The 17,071-nt window shown below is 41.7% G+C and overlaps 1 protein-coding gene across 4 annotated transcripts in view; it reads right to left on the bottom strand.

The window, feature by feature from the left end:
• The window catches only part of SGMS1 (sphingomyelin synthase 1), a 221,983-nt gene that overhangs the window by 113,010 nt on the left and 91,902 nt on the right, over nt 1-17,071 (bottom strand). For 2 of the 4 annotated variants that reach the window (XM_074959011.1, XM_074959010.1), the window contains exon 1: nt 6,635-6,651. The exons of 1 other annotated variant lie outside the window; for it this stretch is intronic. The gene's annotated coding sequence lies outside the window, so the exon portion shown is untranslated. Of the gene's footprint in view, nt 1-6,634; nt 6,707-17,071 lie in introns of those variants that run through there. One more of the 4 variants, XM_074959009.1, reaches the window with a different exon arrangement.

The raw sequence follows: 17,071 nt of genomic DNA on the forward strand, positions 1-17,071 counted from the left end.
CAAAAACAAACCTGATTTAAAAAACTTGAATGTTTAACTAAATTCAAAAATTCATATGCTTGTTTTGTTAAAATATTGTATGTTTGCTGTTGAAGAAAAAAATCCAGAATACATAATGTTGTTGTTTTAGTTAAATAAAACTATTTAAATGTCTGTCTGGTGATGTTCTCCTCCAAGAGGCATGGCAAAAAAATCCTCCAAATATTAATGATTAACCTGTTGAACTGGAGATAGTTCACCTCCCAATGACTTCATAAATATCTGCTTCAATTACCGTTGGTAAATGAAATAACCGAACAATCATTCATTGTCTGATACAGCTGTAAAACTAATTGGAAAACTTTTCAAAATAAATCACTTTAAAAATGTATAGTGTGTACCTTCTAAAAATGAAACCTACAATTACCTCTGAGTTGTGAAGAATACGTATTAAGGTTATAACAACCAACAAATCACTAGTATAACAACCAAATAAATCACTAGTCAGGAAGACTCGATTTAATAATGGATTTCTACATAAAAGTTCACTTTTATGTAGCTATCCATGATTAAATCGAGTCTTCCTGACTACTGATTTAAATCATGATTTAAATCAAATCCACCCTAGTTTGCCCTTCATTTTCACCGTATTTTAGTAGCACATAAAAAGACAGAATCTGACAAAGCAAAATGTTAAAATATTAATACCCCAAATACACTACTTATAGATGCTGTTCAGACATGTCAAAAGACAGGCCCTGCCCTGAGAACTTACAGTCTGAAAGGCAAAGTAAAAAACAAGGATTAGAGGTGGAATAACTTTTACAATAAATGTGAACAGGGTAATAAAAATAATAAATGCAACCACAATACAGCACATGATTATTGGTGATCAGAGTAAGTAATAGTGCTTATTGTCATTTAATTTTCAGAATATGTGATGAGGGATACAGTAATATTAGATATCCCTACACTAGGGACAAATGGCACATGCACACACTCCGATTCACGCATGTACCTCTCATGGAAATAACAGGGAGCCACATTGACTCAACCAAGGGCAGAGTATGTCCCATAGCATGTGCACATGCAAGGACCATAAGGCAGAGAAAAGTGCCAGTTATACTGTATAGTAAACACTATACTGTCTTTCTCTATGTAACTTAACGTAACTCAAAATATTTGGTAAACAATTGTGCAGTTACATCCAACAGTCAGAGGTTAAACAGCATCCAGTCAGCCATATTTCTCCATTCAAAAGACCTACTTTATAAAAATATTGGTGGTTTATGTGGCAGCAATAAGAAAGGCTTCAACTATCTACCTTTCCACCCCCCTATGGCAAAATAGGACTGAGAAAGCCTGAAGTAACAGACAGAACTAAGGGTTTTCTGGTTTTAAAGCTGTATAAAAAGTTAAATAATTAACCGACAATAACCCTCTGATGTATACCTATATATAATATTACTCCAATTTTTACAGATGGGGAACACAAAAACTGAGTGACTTGCCCATGGTCACAATATTTATGGGGCAGAGCAGAGAGCAAAACTAAAGACTTTATGGTTCTTTGCCTCCCACTGGCCTTCTAGTCCATGTTTTCTATAAACTTTACTCATCTGCTGCAGATTAGAAATACAGATCAAAGGACTTTCTGTTTGCAGCTAACCTGCTCTGGAGTCTAAATTCTCGCTGGTTTTAGAATGTGAAGAAAACCAGTGTGTTTCACATGGGTCAACATCTGCAGGCACCGATATCACCTGCTAGGAAAGCCAAGGACTTGGACAATGAAAGAGCTTTTCATATTGTCACAAACTAGGAAATAATTTTTCATTTGCATCAAATTTATAATACACTGCTTGCAACTCTGTGGCTAAAAACATGTTTAAAAACTACACAGTAATGACTTTAAAATACAAAGCGTATACCTGCCTTGATTCACAAACCAAATCTAATTACCTAATCAATTCAAATACTAACCTGAGAAAACTTCCATTGTAACACCTTCTGAAGTGTGAGACTAGGAAGCTGATTATTAAATACAGTTTTCCAATTACAGCTTTGTACATTTGTTTTAGCCAGTCTCCTCCATCCTGGTTTAACCCGATATGAACAGAACCCTCTATAATTTCTGTAAATATTAAAAATTACTATTTGTCCCTTCTATGCCGAAGTCAACCACAGCAACATAACCAGGCATCAAAACTCAGTAGTATTGTTTCACCTAAACATCCTACCATCGAGTGGTTAAACATTTTCTTAGGCCCAAAGTCAGCAAGTCTCTTAAGCACATGCCTAGCTTTAAACACTTGAGTAGTCCCATTGACTTCAACGTTTAGTACCTTCTTGAACTGGAACATTAATGAATAAAAACGCTGCTGCTGCTCCCATTCAAGTCAAGGGCATAGCCAACCACTAACTTCAACACGTACAAGATCAGGCTCAAAGTTATATAGTTCACTTGAGTTTCTAATGCTGGGATTACAGCAGCATTTTTGAGAACAGTTTTTCTTGACCCAAGCTAAGAACCTTACCAAGCTACATGTTATTAAGCAGCAGAAGTGCCATATCTCATCATCAGCCTGTAATAAATCAAATAGTTTTGTTAAAAGTTCCCAGATACCACGAAATAGAAGCACAGCCAAGATTTAGGTGAATCATACCCTAGGTTCACTAAGCAAGATGCACAAAAATATTTCAGAGTGACCGGACTCATTTTAATGCTTCTCATGTAAATTAAGTAGTTAGTCGTTTGCGTTATTCAAATGTCAGCTTCATTTTAACTCACACTGTGCTGGACTTTCAGTATGTTACAGATACAGTCCCATATATCTGTGGACAGATATGTTAGTATTGTACTATAGGGAAACAAATGCTACAAGCAGATTACTACAACAGGTACAATTTCAAGGGAATCAGAGACATTTATACTTAATGTAGATTCTCTGTTTAATGTCAAGTACCTTTTCACAGAGTAGCATGGCATAGAGTTGATGTTGACAAGTAATGGTGATTTGGCTCATGGAAAAGATATTATGGATCTCAAATAGAAATAGAATGCCTATAAGCTTTCAAACTGCATCTTGAATTTTATATGAAATTTAACAGCCATCCCCACAACTCAGGCTTGAGGATTCAAATGATTCTCTACATGTTTCAGGAAGTTACCTATTTCTGAAGTTCAAATTTAAGATTCTAGATGTGCACATTTTTGCTGCGGGTGCCTATTAGTGCAACTGATAATTCTTCATTTTGACTTGCTTCACATTTATAGGGTGGACTACTTTACTATCTGTTAGAATATCTTCATACTGTCTACATAGTCCTAAAGCTATTCTCATCATTCCTTTCAACACTCCAAGACCACATACATCTAAGTCTTGCCAATTCTTTCTGCATAACATCTCTAAAATCTCTAAGGCCTTTCCTATCCATCCACACAGATAAAACTCTTGTCCAGGCTCTCAGCTTGCATCTTGATTCTTGCAATACCTTTTTCTCTGGTGTAGACAAACATAATCTTTCCCTACACATAACCATTCAGAAGGTTGCTGCAAAGATCATTTTCTAACCCATCGCTTTGACCATGTCATTCTCTCTTTGCATCCTGTTAACTGGCTCCCTGTTCTCTATCCTATCAAACTACTTGTCTTCCCTTTCAAGGCTCTTCACGATGATCTATCTCCACTCAATCTATCATCTCTCATTCAGCATCGAACGGTCTACTCCCGTCTCCTATCAGCCTTCCTCCACTGCCCACTTGTTAAATTTTCAAACAAGCACTTAACGATACTATCTACACTGCAGTTAGACACGTGGCTGGCCCAAGCCAGCTGACTTGGGTTCCTGAAGCTCAGTCTAAGGGGCTGTTTAACTACAGTGTATACTTTCGGGATCTGGGATCCTCCCATCTCCCAAGGTTCTAGAGCCCAGGCTGCAGCCAAAGCCCAAAGATCAAACCACAATTAAACTGCCCTCTACCCTGAGCCCTGCGAACGTTAGTCAGCTTGCATGGGCCAGTTGTGGGTTTTTAACTGCCATGTAAACATACCCTAAGTGCTCTCTCCCATGCTGCCCTGCATGGAAGAAGCTCCCTGTAAACATCCACAGTTACCTCATCATCCTACCTCTGATCTCTCCTTACTACTCTCCTCCACCATGAGGTCTTACCAAAAAAAAAAAAAAAAAAAAAAACACAACACAAAAAAACCCAACAAGTAAGTCTGCTGGCGAGCTGAGACCAGAGCCTATCATGCTGACCAGTATTATCTCACTGTTTCCTTGTGTTCTCCTGTTAGTCTGTCTGTATCCATCTGTTAACTCTTGTTGCATGCTTAGATTATATGCTCCTTGGGGCAGAAACAGTCTTTTTGTTCTGTGTTTGTACTGCGCCTATCAAAATGGGTCCTGGACCATGACAGGGCTCCTAGACCCTACTATAATAAATATACCTCTAACATATCTTGCTACAAGCAGCAACACTCAAAGCTGGCCCACACTCTAAGATCCTTTGGACTAGCACTTCTCAGGTTTAAGTTCCTCTTTTTGAAAACAAGTTCACAAAATAAACGCTAGCCACACTGGTGATAATCACAGGGCTACCAGATCACATACAGTCCACAAAATCTGGTATCATTCCCCTCACTATGACCCTTGGAAGTCCCCTGGACCTCCCAACTAATTGTGATGAGAATCCTCTTTCTTTTGACTGTAGTAGCTTTACAATAATATGGAATAGTTTTATTTTAAATAAACTGAGTAAATAAGCATTACAGAAAGCACTCAGAAGCAGGAAAGGTAAAATATAAAAACTTAAAAAAAATATAGAGATGGTAGAAAAATACCAAGCAGACATTAAACACAACAGACAAACATGAAAAAAGTGATGTCAGTGAGGTTGAATGGATGCCTGAGAGGTGGCAGATCCACACATGAAATCTTGTTTTCTGACGTCTTCTCCTCACACTCTGTATTACGATCACAGGAAATGGTAGTTTCACACTTTGAAACTTGGTGCTGAAGTATTTGTCTTGGCCTTAGAATCTATTTAATGTTACTATCTCTTACACAGATCACCTTTTACAAGCCTTCAAACGTGAAATGAGCTTCCCTACTACTGTATTCTTTGTTTAGAGCCATCCAAAAAACCAAACCTAATTTCAAGTAAAAGTCCTTCATCCCCTTTTCAGCACAATCATAATTATACACTGAAGTGCATAAAATGGTGAGAAGCAAACTCTCTACTTTTAGAGTCAGAGAAAAGACTAACCAGTTAGGAAAAAACTAATTTCTGGTTCACATTTTAGACGCAAATGTGAGATAGTATCTTCTGCCAGACTAGAAGTGTATCCTTTGACTACTTATTACCTAGCACAATGGAATCCTGGTCCATGACTAGGGCTCCTCAGCACTCCGGAAATATAAATAAATAAATCAATAAATAATAGTTAAGTGATCCATATCCTGCAATTCCTTCAGTCTTTACTGAAGCCAATCAACACTTGATCAGAGTAAGGTCTGAATAGGGACTGCAAGTCTGCCTCTATGCACCTGAACCTATGAGTAAGGCTGTGTGTCTGTCATGTAGGTCATGGATTCCGTGACTTTCCATGACTTCTGCAGCCAGTGCGGCTGGCTCAGGGGTTGCCCCTTGGGACAGCAGCAGTAGTTTAGGCACGGGAGGGGCAGGGTGTTGGACAGCATTTACCTTGGGGAGGGGAGCTTCAGGGACATGCCGATAGGGGCTGAATAGGGAGCCTGCCAGCCCTTCCCCCGACAGCACCAGCAGGGGTCCCGGGCCACACGCCGCTACCCCCCCTGCAGAGATTCCGAGTCGCGTGCCACCACTGCTGCCTCCTCCCTCCCCTCACCCCTCCACCAGCGCCAGCAGGGGTCCTGGGTGCGCTGCCACCTACCCTCCACCCCAGCACCAGCAGGGGTCCTGGGCTCCATGCCACCGCCTGCCTCCCCGTGCCCAGCACCAGCGGGTTCCCAGGCCACCTCCGCCCAGCACCCGTGGCCCCCAGCCTGAGATTTAGTTAGGGGTATATAGTAAAAGTCATGGACAGGTCACGGGCCATGAAATTTTGTTTACTGCTTGTGACCAGTCCATGACTTTTACTAAAAATACCAGTGACTAAAACACAGCCTTACCTATGAGGTACTGAGCACTTACCTTGGGGCTTTATTTGATCATAGTACAATGATTGCTACTGCATATTACTACTACTCTTTTCTTAAAATAAAAAATACTGTACCGGATATACCACTGTACAATTGTATTACCTTCACACACAAGTGTATATTAAACCCAAATTGCCAAATGAAATTTGCGTCAGCATCTCTCAAATAAGTCAAGACATAATGCAAGTGTTCACTAAAGGCAGACTCTCTAGACTTTCAATCAACAGCACTTCCCATAATGGATTCAATACTATATAGCAATGTATCTAAGTTCTCAGGAGTAACTAGTTTCTCACCTCTAAAAACTCAGTTTTAATTGAACTACCCCATAATAATGGGCTTTTTTAATTAACTTGATTAAAAGTATTTTGTCAAAATTTGTTAAATGCTCCAATGACAATTTTCATACAAGTATATTCTTTGTTGAGCAGGACACTTGAAGCAAAAAATGGAAAAGAGAAAGGTCATTTACCTTTAGAGTGCCATTCACCTTCCCAGATTAATCTATCATTCTTCAGACCTCTCTCTCTCTCTCTCTCTCTCTCTAAGAGAAAACATAAAACAAAGATCATTTTACCTTTCATGTTCTCCTTTAAACACTTTGGCTGATTAAGACAGACTTCTTCCAGAGCAAGTACCTTTAAAAAAGTTCACTTTATATACATATGAAGAAATATAATGAAGAAATAAAGCACTTCTGTAGATATGTCTGAAAGTATCTGATGAGAGAGAGAAAGAACAGGAGATAGGAATAAGAACTTTCATTTTATAGTCCTGCATTTACCACAGACTGTAAGCAGTAAACTGGTTCAAGCAGTTAAATTCAGGTACACACTAGCTTCAGCCCTCCAAGATACACAAGCATTCTGAAAACATTCCTACCTATGGCTTTTTGCACAACAGTCAAACTAATTACCTCTACTTGTAATTGACTGAAAAGCTCTGGTTATTTATGACTAACAATGTTTTGCATTTCCAATTTACTTAGAAATTGTATAAATAACCAGTGTTAGCTGATCTTTAACTAGGTCGACAACTTACAACACTATAATGCAAGTGTCAACATACAGGTAGTTTCCCCATTCAATGTTATGTTTAAGAAGTATCCAAGAAAGGTTTTCATAATACACAAATAAAACGGCATTGGGGAAATGTCTTAGTTCTCATTGCATAAATTACCATAGTTTATAGATATACACTAATATTTGTTGCATGACATCACTTAGAGGTAGGTCAAACCCAGACTTGGCAAGATAGAATGAGATAAGCTGCACTTGTTTTATGAACTGTCATTCAATTTTATTAGTACTTGTTGCCTCTGCTTGGCCATAGATTGGAGAAAAATGCCACACACTGTAAGTGCCACTTCACTGGTATGCCCTTCCCCCTTGTACTCGCCAACTACATCTAAATCCTGCTGTTACAGAGGCCAGAAGCAGTGAATATGATTATTAATGGGCTGCTGAGAACTGATTTTCAGAGGCTATATGGGTTTTATTTCCTAAATCTGTTTATATGGCCTCAAGTCTGCCCCCAATTGGATACCCATTACAGTACATTTCTACTCCAAATATTTACATTTACAAGTTATATCTTAATATTCTCCTCAAAATAAAGATATAGCTATTTAATTTTAGAAATCTTTTCAATTTATAAAAGGAGAGAAAAAAACTCACTTATGGCTCCTACGACCAACACATATAATAGCCACCCTCAACCTCATTTTGTTAATCTCATTTCTTTGAGGAATATTTTCCAAAAAAAACCCTTCAATTTTCAATGTAGAAATATCTTAAATATCTTCTCCTCCTACTCTGACAGTCCAAATTAATTTTGGCTTTTTTCGTCAGTTCTCTTTGACCTACTCTTCAGAACCTACTGGGACTGTATTTCCTTAATCATATTTTTGTTCTCTTTTTATACAGTGCTTCTCTTTTTGTACAATAATAGGCATTACTGTTCACAAGAAATTCAGCTCCATCTCATCTTCAGATTGTTCTTCCTGAGTTTCTTTTCTCAGCGCAAGAGTGAAGGATCTTTTTACTTTCTTCACTGAGAATAAAACTTTATTGTAGAAGGTCAAATCCTTATGTCTCTTTCTAACCTCTTTACTGATTTACTCACTCAGATTCTGCTTTAGCCATAATGCCAGAGAACACAGGTCATAATAAATTTGTGGCCTTATACTAACATACTAACTTTTATTTCCTCATCACTGCATCTTTATTTTTTTTTAATTAGTATAATCTGGAAATAATATTCCTATGGGGCTGCTAACACTTGCTGAGGGAAATAGAAAGTTTGCCTTATTACTCATTATTGCATTCGATGAAGTGAGCTGTAACTCACTTACGCTCAAATAAATGAGCTTATGCTCAAATAAATGTGTTAGTCTCTAAGGTGCCACAAGTACTCATTTTCTTTTTGTGGATACAGACTAACACGGCTGCTACTCGGAAACCTGCCTTATTACTGAAACCTCACTCTTGAAATGCAGATTCAACAGATCTTTTCCTACACGCGACACAGTGAACTCCTTCTCTTGAGGTTTCCTGACCCACCCTTTTATCATTGTATCTTTCATGAGTCTCAATTTTCTTACCATACCTTCTCTCCCCTCCCTTTGTTTCCCCCACCCATACCTGATTTTATTTGCTAAACACAGTTACCAGCATCTGTGACTAAAGGGCTCACTTTTTCTTTTTCTGGTACATTTTTCATCAGTCAACTCAGTGAGTATGTCTGTTCATTGGCCATTAAGCCCCACTAGCAACTGTGAATTTTTGTTCATGACACACTTTTCCTTTTCAGCATTAGCAGCCTTTTTGTCAGATACTCCACTAGTCCTTCAGATAAAGGCCATCCTCCTCCTATTACTGGCTCTGCATTTCTTGCCTAAATACTGTTTCATGCTTTTAGGGAAGGTCATTGAATATCTGTAGAGCTGGATTTTAATGGAGGGCATAAACATAGGATGGGAGCCTGATGGAGGTGAGCTTTACATCTCCCCTCTTGAAGCCACTTTTCTCGGCTTCCACACTTAGGTGATCTTGCTTTCCCCAAATTGGGCTCTTGTTTACTGACAGGAGTACACTAAATTAAGTTTTATCTTTAGAAAGCCTGGCCTCTCATCAGAAAAACTGGTTTATTTGTGAAAGGGACTGTGTCCTCCACAGGGACAAATTCAATTTCTGTTGCTTGCTATAACAAGCGAACAAAAGGAGGCATAATAACAGCCCAAAAACTTGCATGCAAATGCCAACTATTCCCTAATGCAGGGAGCTGTCAATGTGAAACCATTACAATAAACCCTTTCAGAGTCTTGGAACATGTCAAGCGGATGAATGATACAACTGGAACTTCAGGATTTTGGATTCCTCCCACTTCTAACCCACACAACACCCACCAGCAAGCCCATTTTCGCTTGGCAGCAATAAAGTATAAAACACTATATCATACCAAAATTAAAACAGAAAGTAGAACCAACTGAACACAAAAAATAGCAACAGCACACACTTGCTTCCTGGACTTGAAATGGAAATCAAGATCATTACCATAATTATGGTCAAGCCAATTTATTCAGAAATGCCACAAAGAACATCAGTACCAAAGTTCTTCTTTATATAACGCATTAACATTGGTGTTTTGTTAGAAAGGTAATTTTAGTGCTCATGAGTGGTATCAAACGGAAAGGATTTGAAAATGAAATAGACTCTTTGGTTCTTGTACCAGAACAGCATAGACAGCAACAGTGTGGGCTTCCCCTTTGGTATCCATCCATTGAATCCAATTCTGACCTAGAGAAATGACGGTAGTTCCCTTACCATGACCATTACCATTCTCAGTTCCTTCATTCAGCCAGCCAGCCATTTAATGCCAATGTGTTGTTAAGTTTGTATAGCATAGACGTTATCCCACTAGGAAACCGATGGACCAGATAACATCATTTGAAACATGAGCCTAAGTGCAAAACTAAAGACTCAGGGGAGAAAGAAACAATAAGGTGTCACTAACATGTTTGTTGTAACAAATGCTATTAATTTATTTTTACTAGACAAAAATTGAAAGCCACTAACCTTAGTTATACTTAAAGCCATACCTTAACTGTAAGGGATATGTAGACTTGCAACACTAATCTTGGAACTTCACATTTACTTTGCATCATGAACATGCTGGGGGTTGTTAATTAAAAGCAAACGATTTATTCTAAGAAGGAGTCTTTTATGCACAATGATAGAAATATTTTAAAAACTGATTCTTAAAGAAGAGACCAAACACCACAGTTTGAATCTAGTACCATCCTTCCCCAACATAAGACAGTGTTTGGATCATGGTTTTAAAATGAGCCTATCCCTATTGAAATGTCTTGGACTATAAATGTCTCTATATAGATAAAACCCCATGCATAAATGAGATTTTCCCAACATTTCATAAACTAACTCTGATAAAACCCAGAGGAAAGTTGAAGTCTAAAGCTGCATAAGAAAATATGGTGCCTCTCTCTTCACAGACTTTCCAAAGCTCATGCCACTTGTACAAATTAATTAGGAAACAGAAGAACTATCAGGTATAACTCAATATTAAATTCTGGGTCAAAACAGTGTCAAAACAGAGGGTGTAAAGATGCCGTACAGAGCTACCCCATCTGTCAAGGTTCCTTCCCCACTCTGAACTCTAGGGTACAGATGAGGGGACCTGTATGAAAAAAACCCTAAGCTTATTTTTACCAGCTTAGGTTAAAACTTCCCCAAGGTACAAACTATTTTACCTTTTGTCCCTGGACCTTATTGCTGCCACCACCAAGCGTCTAACAAAAACAACAGGGAAAGAACCCACTTGGAAAAATCTTTCCGCCCAAAATCCCCCCAAGCCCTACACCCCCTTTCCTGGGGAAGGCTTGATAAAAATCCTCACCAATTTGCATAGGTGAACACAGGCCCAAACCCTTGGATCTTAAGAACAATGAAAAAGCAATCAGGTTCTTAGAAGAAGAATTTTAATTAAAGAAAAAGAATCACCTCTGTAAAATCAGGATGGTAAATACCTCACAGGGTAATCATATTCAAAACATAGAGAATCCCTCTAGGCAAAACCTTAACTTGCAAAAAGTCACAAAAACAGGAATATACATTCCATTCAGCACAACTTATTTTATCAGCCATTTAAACAAGACAGAATCTAATGCATATCTAACTAGATTGCTTATTAACCCTTTACAGGAGTTCTGACCTGCATTCCTGCTCTGGTCCCGGCAAAATACAACACAGACAGAGAGAACCCTTTGTTTCCCCCCCACTCTAGCTTTGAAAGTATCTTGTCTCCTCATTGGTCATTTTGGTCAGGTGCCAACGAGGTTGTCTCAGCTTCTTAACCCTTTACAGGTAAAAGGGTTTTTCCTCTGGCCAGGAGGGATTTAAAGGTGTTTACCCTTCCCTTTATATTTATGACACGCTCCCCAAAATAACAAATAGGGTGAAACGCTGGCTGTGATTTCTTCCTGGAGCTCTAGGAGAAAACAGAGTTAATAAGACACATGCACCTCTAAATATACTACCCAGTATGTAAAGACTAACAATATTTTTCACATCTCAAGGACGATTTTAATCAGTTGATTCTGGGAAACTTTCACGGGAGAGCGCATCAGCCACTTTGTTAGAAGCTCCTGAGATGTGTTGGATGTCAAAATCAAAATCTTGGAGAGCTAAACTCCACCGAAGAAGTTTTTTGTTATTTCCTGTGGCAGCATGAAGCCACTGTAGCGCAGCATGGTCGATTTGCAAGTGGAAACGCCGTCCCCAAACATACGGGCATAGCTTTTCCAGAGCGTAGACAATGGCGTAACATTCTTTTTCACTGACTGACCAGTTGCTTTCCCTCTCAGACAGCTTCTTGCTGAGAAACACTACAGGATGGAATTCTTGAGCAGGTGCTTTCTGCATTAAAACTGCTCCCACACCACGCTCGGATGCATGGGTGGTTACTAGGAATGGTCTGTCAAAGTCTGGGGCCCTTAGCACAGGGTCAGACATGAGTGTCGCTTTAAGCTGGTTAAAGGCCTTCTGACGCTCTTCGGTCCACTGAACGGCATTTGGCTGTTTCTTTTTGGTTAGATCTGTCAGTGGGGTGGCAATTTGGCTGTATTACGGTTCAAAAGGCCTGTAATATCCGGCCAAGCCTAAGAAGGACTGGACCTGTTTCTTTGACTTTGGGACAGGCCACTTTTGGATAGCATCCACTTTGGCCTGTAGGGGGTTGATAGTTCCTTGACCCACCTGGTGTCCAAGGTAAGTCACTCTGTTTAGGCCTATTTGACACTTCTTAGCCTTAACAGTTAGTCCTGCCTCCCTTATGTGCGCGAAGACTTTTTGTAAATGTTCCAGGTGTTCTGCCCAGGAATCTGAAAATATGGCCACATCCTCAAGGTAGGCAACTGCATATTCTCCTAATCCCGCTAGGAGACTATCTACAAGTCTTTGGAAGGTGGCGGGTGCATTCTGCAGCCCGAAAGCGAGTACATTAAATTCATACAGCCCGACATGCGTGGTGAAGGCTGACCTTTCCTTGGCGGATTCATCTATCGGTACCTGCCAGTACCCCTTGGTAAAGTCCAAGGTAGAGATGAACTGGGCCCGCATAGTTCATCTGTGCGTGGCACTGGATAGTTGTCTGGGCGAGTTACAGCATTTAGCTTACGGTAGTCCATGCAAAAACCTATCTCCCCATCTGGTTTGGGAACTAGAACCACTGGAGATGCCCACGCACTTCCAGAGGGGCGGATTACACCCATCTGTAGCATATCCTGGACCTCCCGTTCTATAGCAGTTTTAGCTTGAGGAGACACACGGTAAGGTTGGACTTTAATTGGGTGAGCATTACCTATGTCAATGGAGTGGTATGCCCGTTCAGTCAGTCCTGGGGTGGCTGAGAACGTTGGCACGTAGCTAGTGCACAGCTCCTTGATCTGCTGTCGTTGCATACGCCCAAGGGTCATGGAGAGGTTCACCTCTTCCATGCCACCAGCACTTTTCCCTTCGTAGTAGAAACCTTCAGGCCACTCAGCGTCACCTCCTCCTTGGGCTGTAAACTGACTAACCTTTAATTCTCTGGAATAAAAGGGCTTTAGAGAATTAATATGGTACACCTTAGGCTTTCGGTTGGAGGTGGGGAATGCTATGAGATAATTAACAGCTCCCAGGCGCTCCTGGACCGTGAACGGCCCTTCCCACGATGCTTCCATTTTATGGGCCTGGAGCGCCTTTAAGACCATGACCTGGTCCCCTATTTTGAAGGAATGCTCTCTGGCATGTTTATCATACCAGGTTTTTTGCTCTTTTTGAGCATCCTTTAGGTTTTCTTTAGCAAGGGCTAAAGAAGTTCAGAGGGTGTTTTGTAGGTTGGTTACAAAGTCCAGAATGTTAGTTCCTGGAGAAGATGTAAACCCCTCCCATTGCTGCTTCACCAACTATAATGTCCCCTTAACCTCGCAGCCATATACAAGTTGAAATGGTGAAAACCCTAAACTGGGATGTTGTACAGCTTTGTAGGCAAAGAGCAACTGCTGCAACACTAGGTCCCAATCGAATTTACGTATCATGGCCCCCAAAGTCCCATTAAATTTCTCCACCACGCCATTTGTTTGATGATGGTAAGGGGTGGCAACCAAGTGATTCACCCCATGAGCTTCCCAAAGGCTTTCCATAGTTCCTGCCAGGAAATTGGTTCCTGCATCTGTGAGGATGTCGGCGGGCCAACCTACCCTGGCAAAAATGTCTGCTAATGCGTGGCACACACTTTTAGCCCTGGTGTTGCTTAGAGCTACTGCTTCCGGCCATCAGGTGGCAAAATCCATGAAAGTCAGTATGTACTGCTTTCCTCTGGGTGTCTTTTTCGGAAAAGGACCCAGAATATCCACAGCTACTCGCTGAAATGGAACTTCAATGATGGGGAGTGGCTGGAGAGGGGCTTTGACCTCGTCTTGGGGTTTTCCCATTCTTTGGCACACCTCAAAAGACCGGACATAGTTAGAAACATCCTTGCCCATTCCCTCCCAATGGAATGACCTCCCCAAACGGTCTTTAGTCCTGTTCACCCCAGAATGGCCACTAGGATGATCATGGGCCAAGCTCAAGAGCTTTACCCGGTATTTAGTTGGAACTACCAACTGTCTCTGAGAATGCCAGTCTTCCTGGTATCCACCAGAAAGAGTTTCCTTGTATAAAAGTCCTCTTTCTCCAACAAACCTGGATTGATTAGAAGAGCTGAGAGGCGGCGGGTTGCTCTGTGCCGCCATCCAAGCTCTCTGGAGGCATTCATCTGCTTCCTGTTTGGTCTGGAACTGTTCCCTTGATGCTTGAGACATCAGTTCCTTATTGGACTGTGGACTTAGGCTTGGTCCCTCTGGAAGTGATGTAGGGGATGGGGCTGTTTCCGTTGACTGTGAACCGCTCTCCGCTGGTGCACTATGTTGGGGTTCAGGCTCCAGCTGCTGCCAGTTCAGGTTCAGCGGGGCCCTCTGGTGTTGGGGTTGCAAGTACTGGATTCAGTGCTGGCAATGGGTCTGATGCTGGTTATTCCGCCGGTTCCAGTTCTGGGACTGCTCTGTCTGGGTCTCTGGGACTGGATCCACTACTGCTGTTGCAGACGTTGGCATGGGGTCCGGGTCCATCACCTCTGACCGGGTCCTGGTCGAAGTTTCTGGAATAGAGCTAGGCTTGTCGGCTTGCTTAGCCTGGCTGCGGATGACCATTCCTACCCTCTTGGCTAGCTTCACATGATTGGCCAAGTCTTCCCCCAACAGCATGGGGATGGGATAATCATCATAGACTGCAAAAGTCCACGTTCCTGACCAGCCCTTGTACTAGACAGGCAACTTGGCTGTAGGCAAATTGAAAGAGTTGGACTTGAAGGGTTGAATTGTCACTTGGATCTCTGGGTCGATTAAATTTGGGTCCACGAAGGAAGCATGGATAGCTGACACTTGTGCTCCGGTGTCCCTCCACGCAGTGACCTTCTTCCTGCCCACACTCACAGTTTCCCTCCACTCTGAGGGTATCTGGGAGGCATCTGGGCCTGAGGACCTCTGGTGTGATTCCGGTGCAAAGAACTGTAACCTGTTGGGGTTCTTGGGGCAGTTGGCCTTCACATGCCCCGGCTCGTTACATTTAAAACATCGTCCAGCTGACGCGTCACTGGGGTGAGGTTGGTTGCTGGAGAATGGTGTGGCAGGATGATAAGGTGTCTGGAGTATTCCCTGGTGTGTAGTTGGGGCCTTGGGCTGCCCCCAGTAGTAGGGTGTGGTCTGAGGGTGTCCCTTCTGGTATCCACTCTAACTGCGACCAGGGTTGTTCCTCTCTCCTCCCTCCACCCGTTTTGTTCCAGCTTGCCCTGCCTCTCTGGCGGTCTGGGACTGCTCGTATCGATCAGCATAAGAAACAAGACTTTCTGCTGAGTCATTTCTTTATCCCATAAACACTGTTTTATTTCCTCCTTGGACATAGTCAGGAATTGCTACTGAGCTATCAAATCACACATTCCGTCAAAGCTAGTGACACCCCTTCCTTAGACCCATTTATCTAACAGATCCTTCATCTGGTTTAGATAAGCCACATTACTTAGTCCCGGCCCTCTCAAGGGTTCGAAATTTTACTCTGTACGTTTCAGGTGTAATTTGAAATTGTTTTAAAACAAATCCTTGAACTTATTATAGTCAGAAGCCTCATCAATAGGCATCTTATTGAATATGTCCAGAGCTCTTCCAATTAATTTTGCGACCAGTGTGGTCATCTTGTGAGCTTCAGGAATTTTATGGAGAGTGCACAGTCTCTCAAAGGTGAGAAAATATTCAGCAATATCACTGGATTCATCATACCGTGGACACAGTCACTCCCATTTGTGGATTGTTGGGGAAGGATGGTTAGGGTTATCCAGTAGATTCCGCTCAGCCCTTACCTTCTCCAACTCCAGTTTATGCTTCCTCTCTTTTTCCCTCTCCTCCATTTCTTTTTCCTTTGCCTCCATAGCTCTCCTGTGAGCAGCCTCTTGGTGTTTTTCTGCCTCTATAGCTCTCTTGTGGGCAGACTCTTGGGTTTTTTCTGCCTCTTTCGCTGCCTCCATAGCTCTCCTGTGGGCAGCCTCTTGGTTTTTTTCTGCCTCTCTCGATGCCTCCAGTTCTCTCCTGTGGGCAGCCTCTTTGGCTGTTTCTGCCTTGGGCTCTGGCATGTTTGCCTCTCTGTTTTCAACTAACTTTACACCCAAGAGTTAGAAATAAAACAAACAAACAAAAAACTTGGCTTGTTTGAGTAGGGGCATTAGGGGACAAGAGCTGAGGTAACGTTGTTCTAAGTCAGCCATCAAAATGTTGGCATACTGTGGGGCCATGCAGGTACCCATAGCAGTGCCGCTGATTTGAAGGTATACATTGTCCCCAAATCTGAAATAGTTATGGGTGAGGACAAAGTCACAAAATTCAGCCACCAGGTTTGCTGTGACATTATCGGGGATACTGTTCCTGACGACTTGTAGTCCATCTTTGTGTGGAATGTTGGTGTAGAGGGCTTCTACATCCATAGTGGCCAGGATGGTGTTTTCAGGAAGATCACCAATGGACTGTAGTTTCCTCAGGAAACCAGTGGTGTCTCGAAGATAGCTGGGAGTGCTGGTAGTGTAGGGCCTGAGGAGGGAGTCTACATAGCCAGACAATCCTGCTGTCAGGGTGCCAATGCCTGAGATGATGGGACGTCCAGGATTTCCAGGTTTATGGATCTTGGGTAGCAGATAGAAGACCCCTGGTCGTGGTTCTAGGGGTGTGTCTGTGTGGATTTGTTCTTGTGCTTTTTCCTGTCCAGATCTCTCCAGAGCTAGACATCTCTAGTGCAGCAGTCTTAAGACGGTGTTTTCAAACAAGTTTATA

This window comes from Natator depressus, chromosome 7, assembly GCF_965152275.1.
Source record: "Natator depressus isolate rNatDep1 chromosome 7, rNatDep2.hap1, whole genome shotgun sequence".
Lineage (NCBI taxonomy): Eukaryota > Metazoa > Chordata > Testudines > Cheloniidae > Natator > Natator depressus.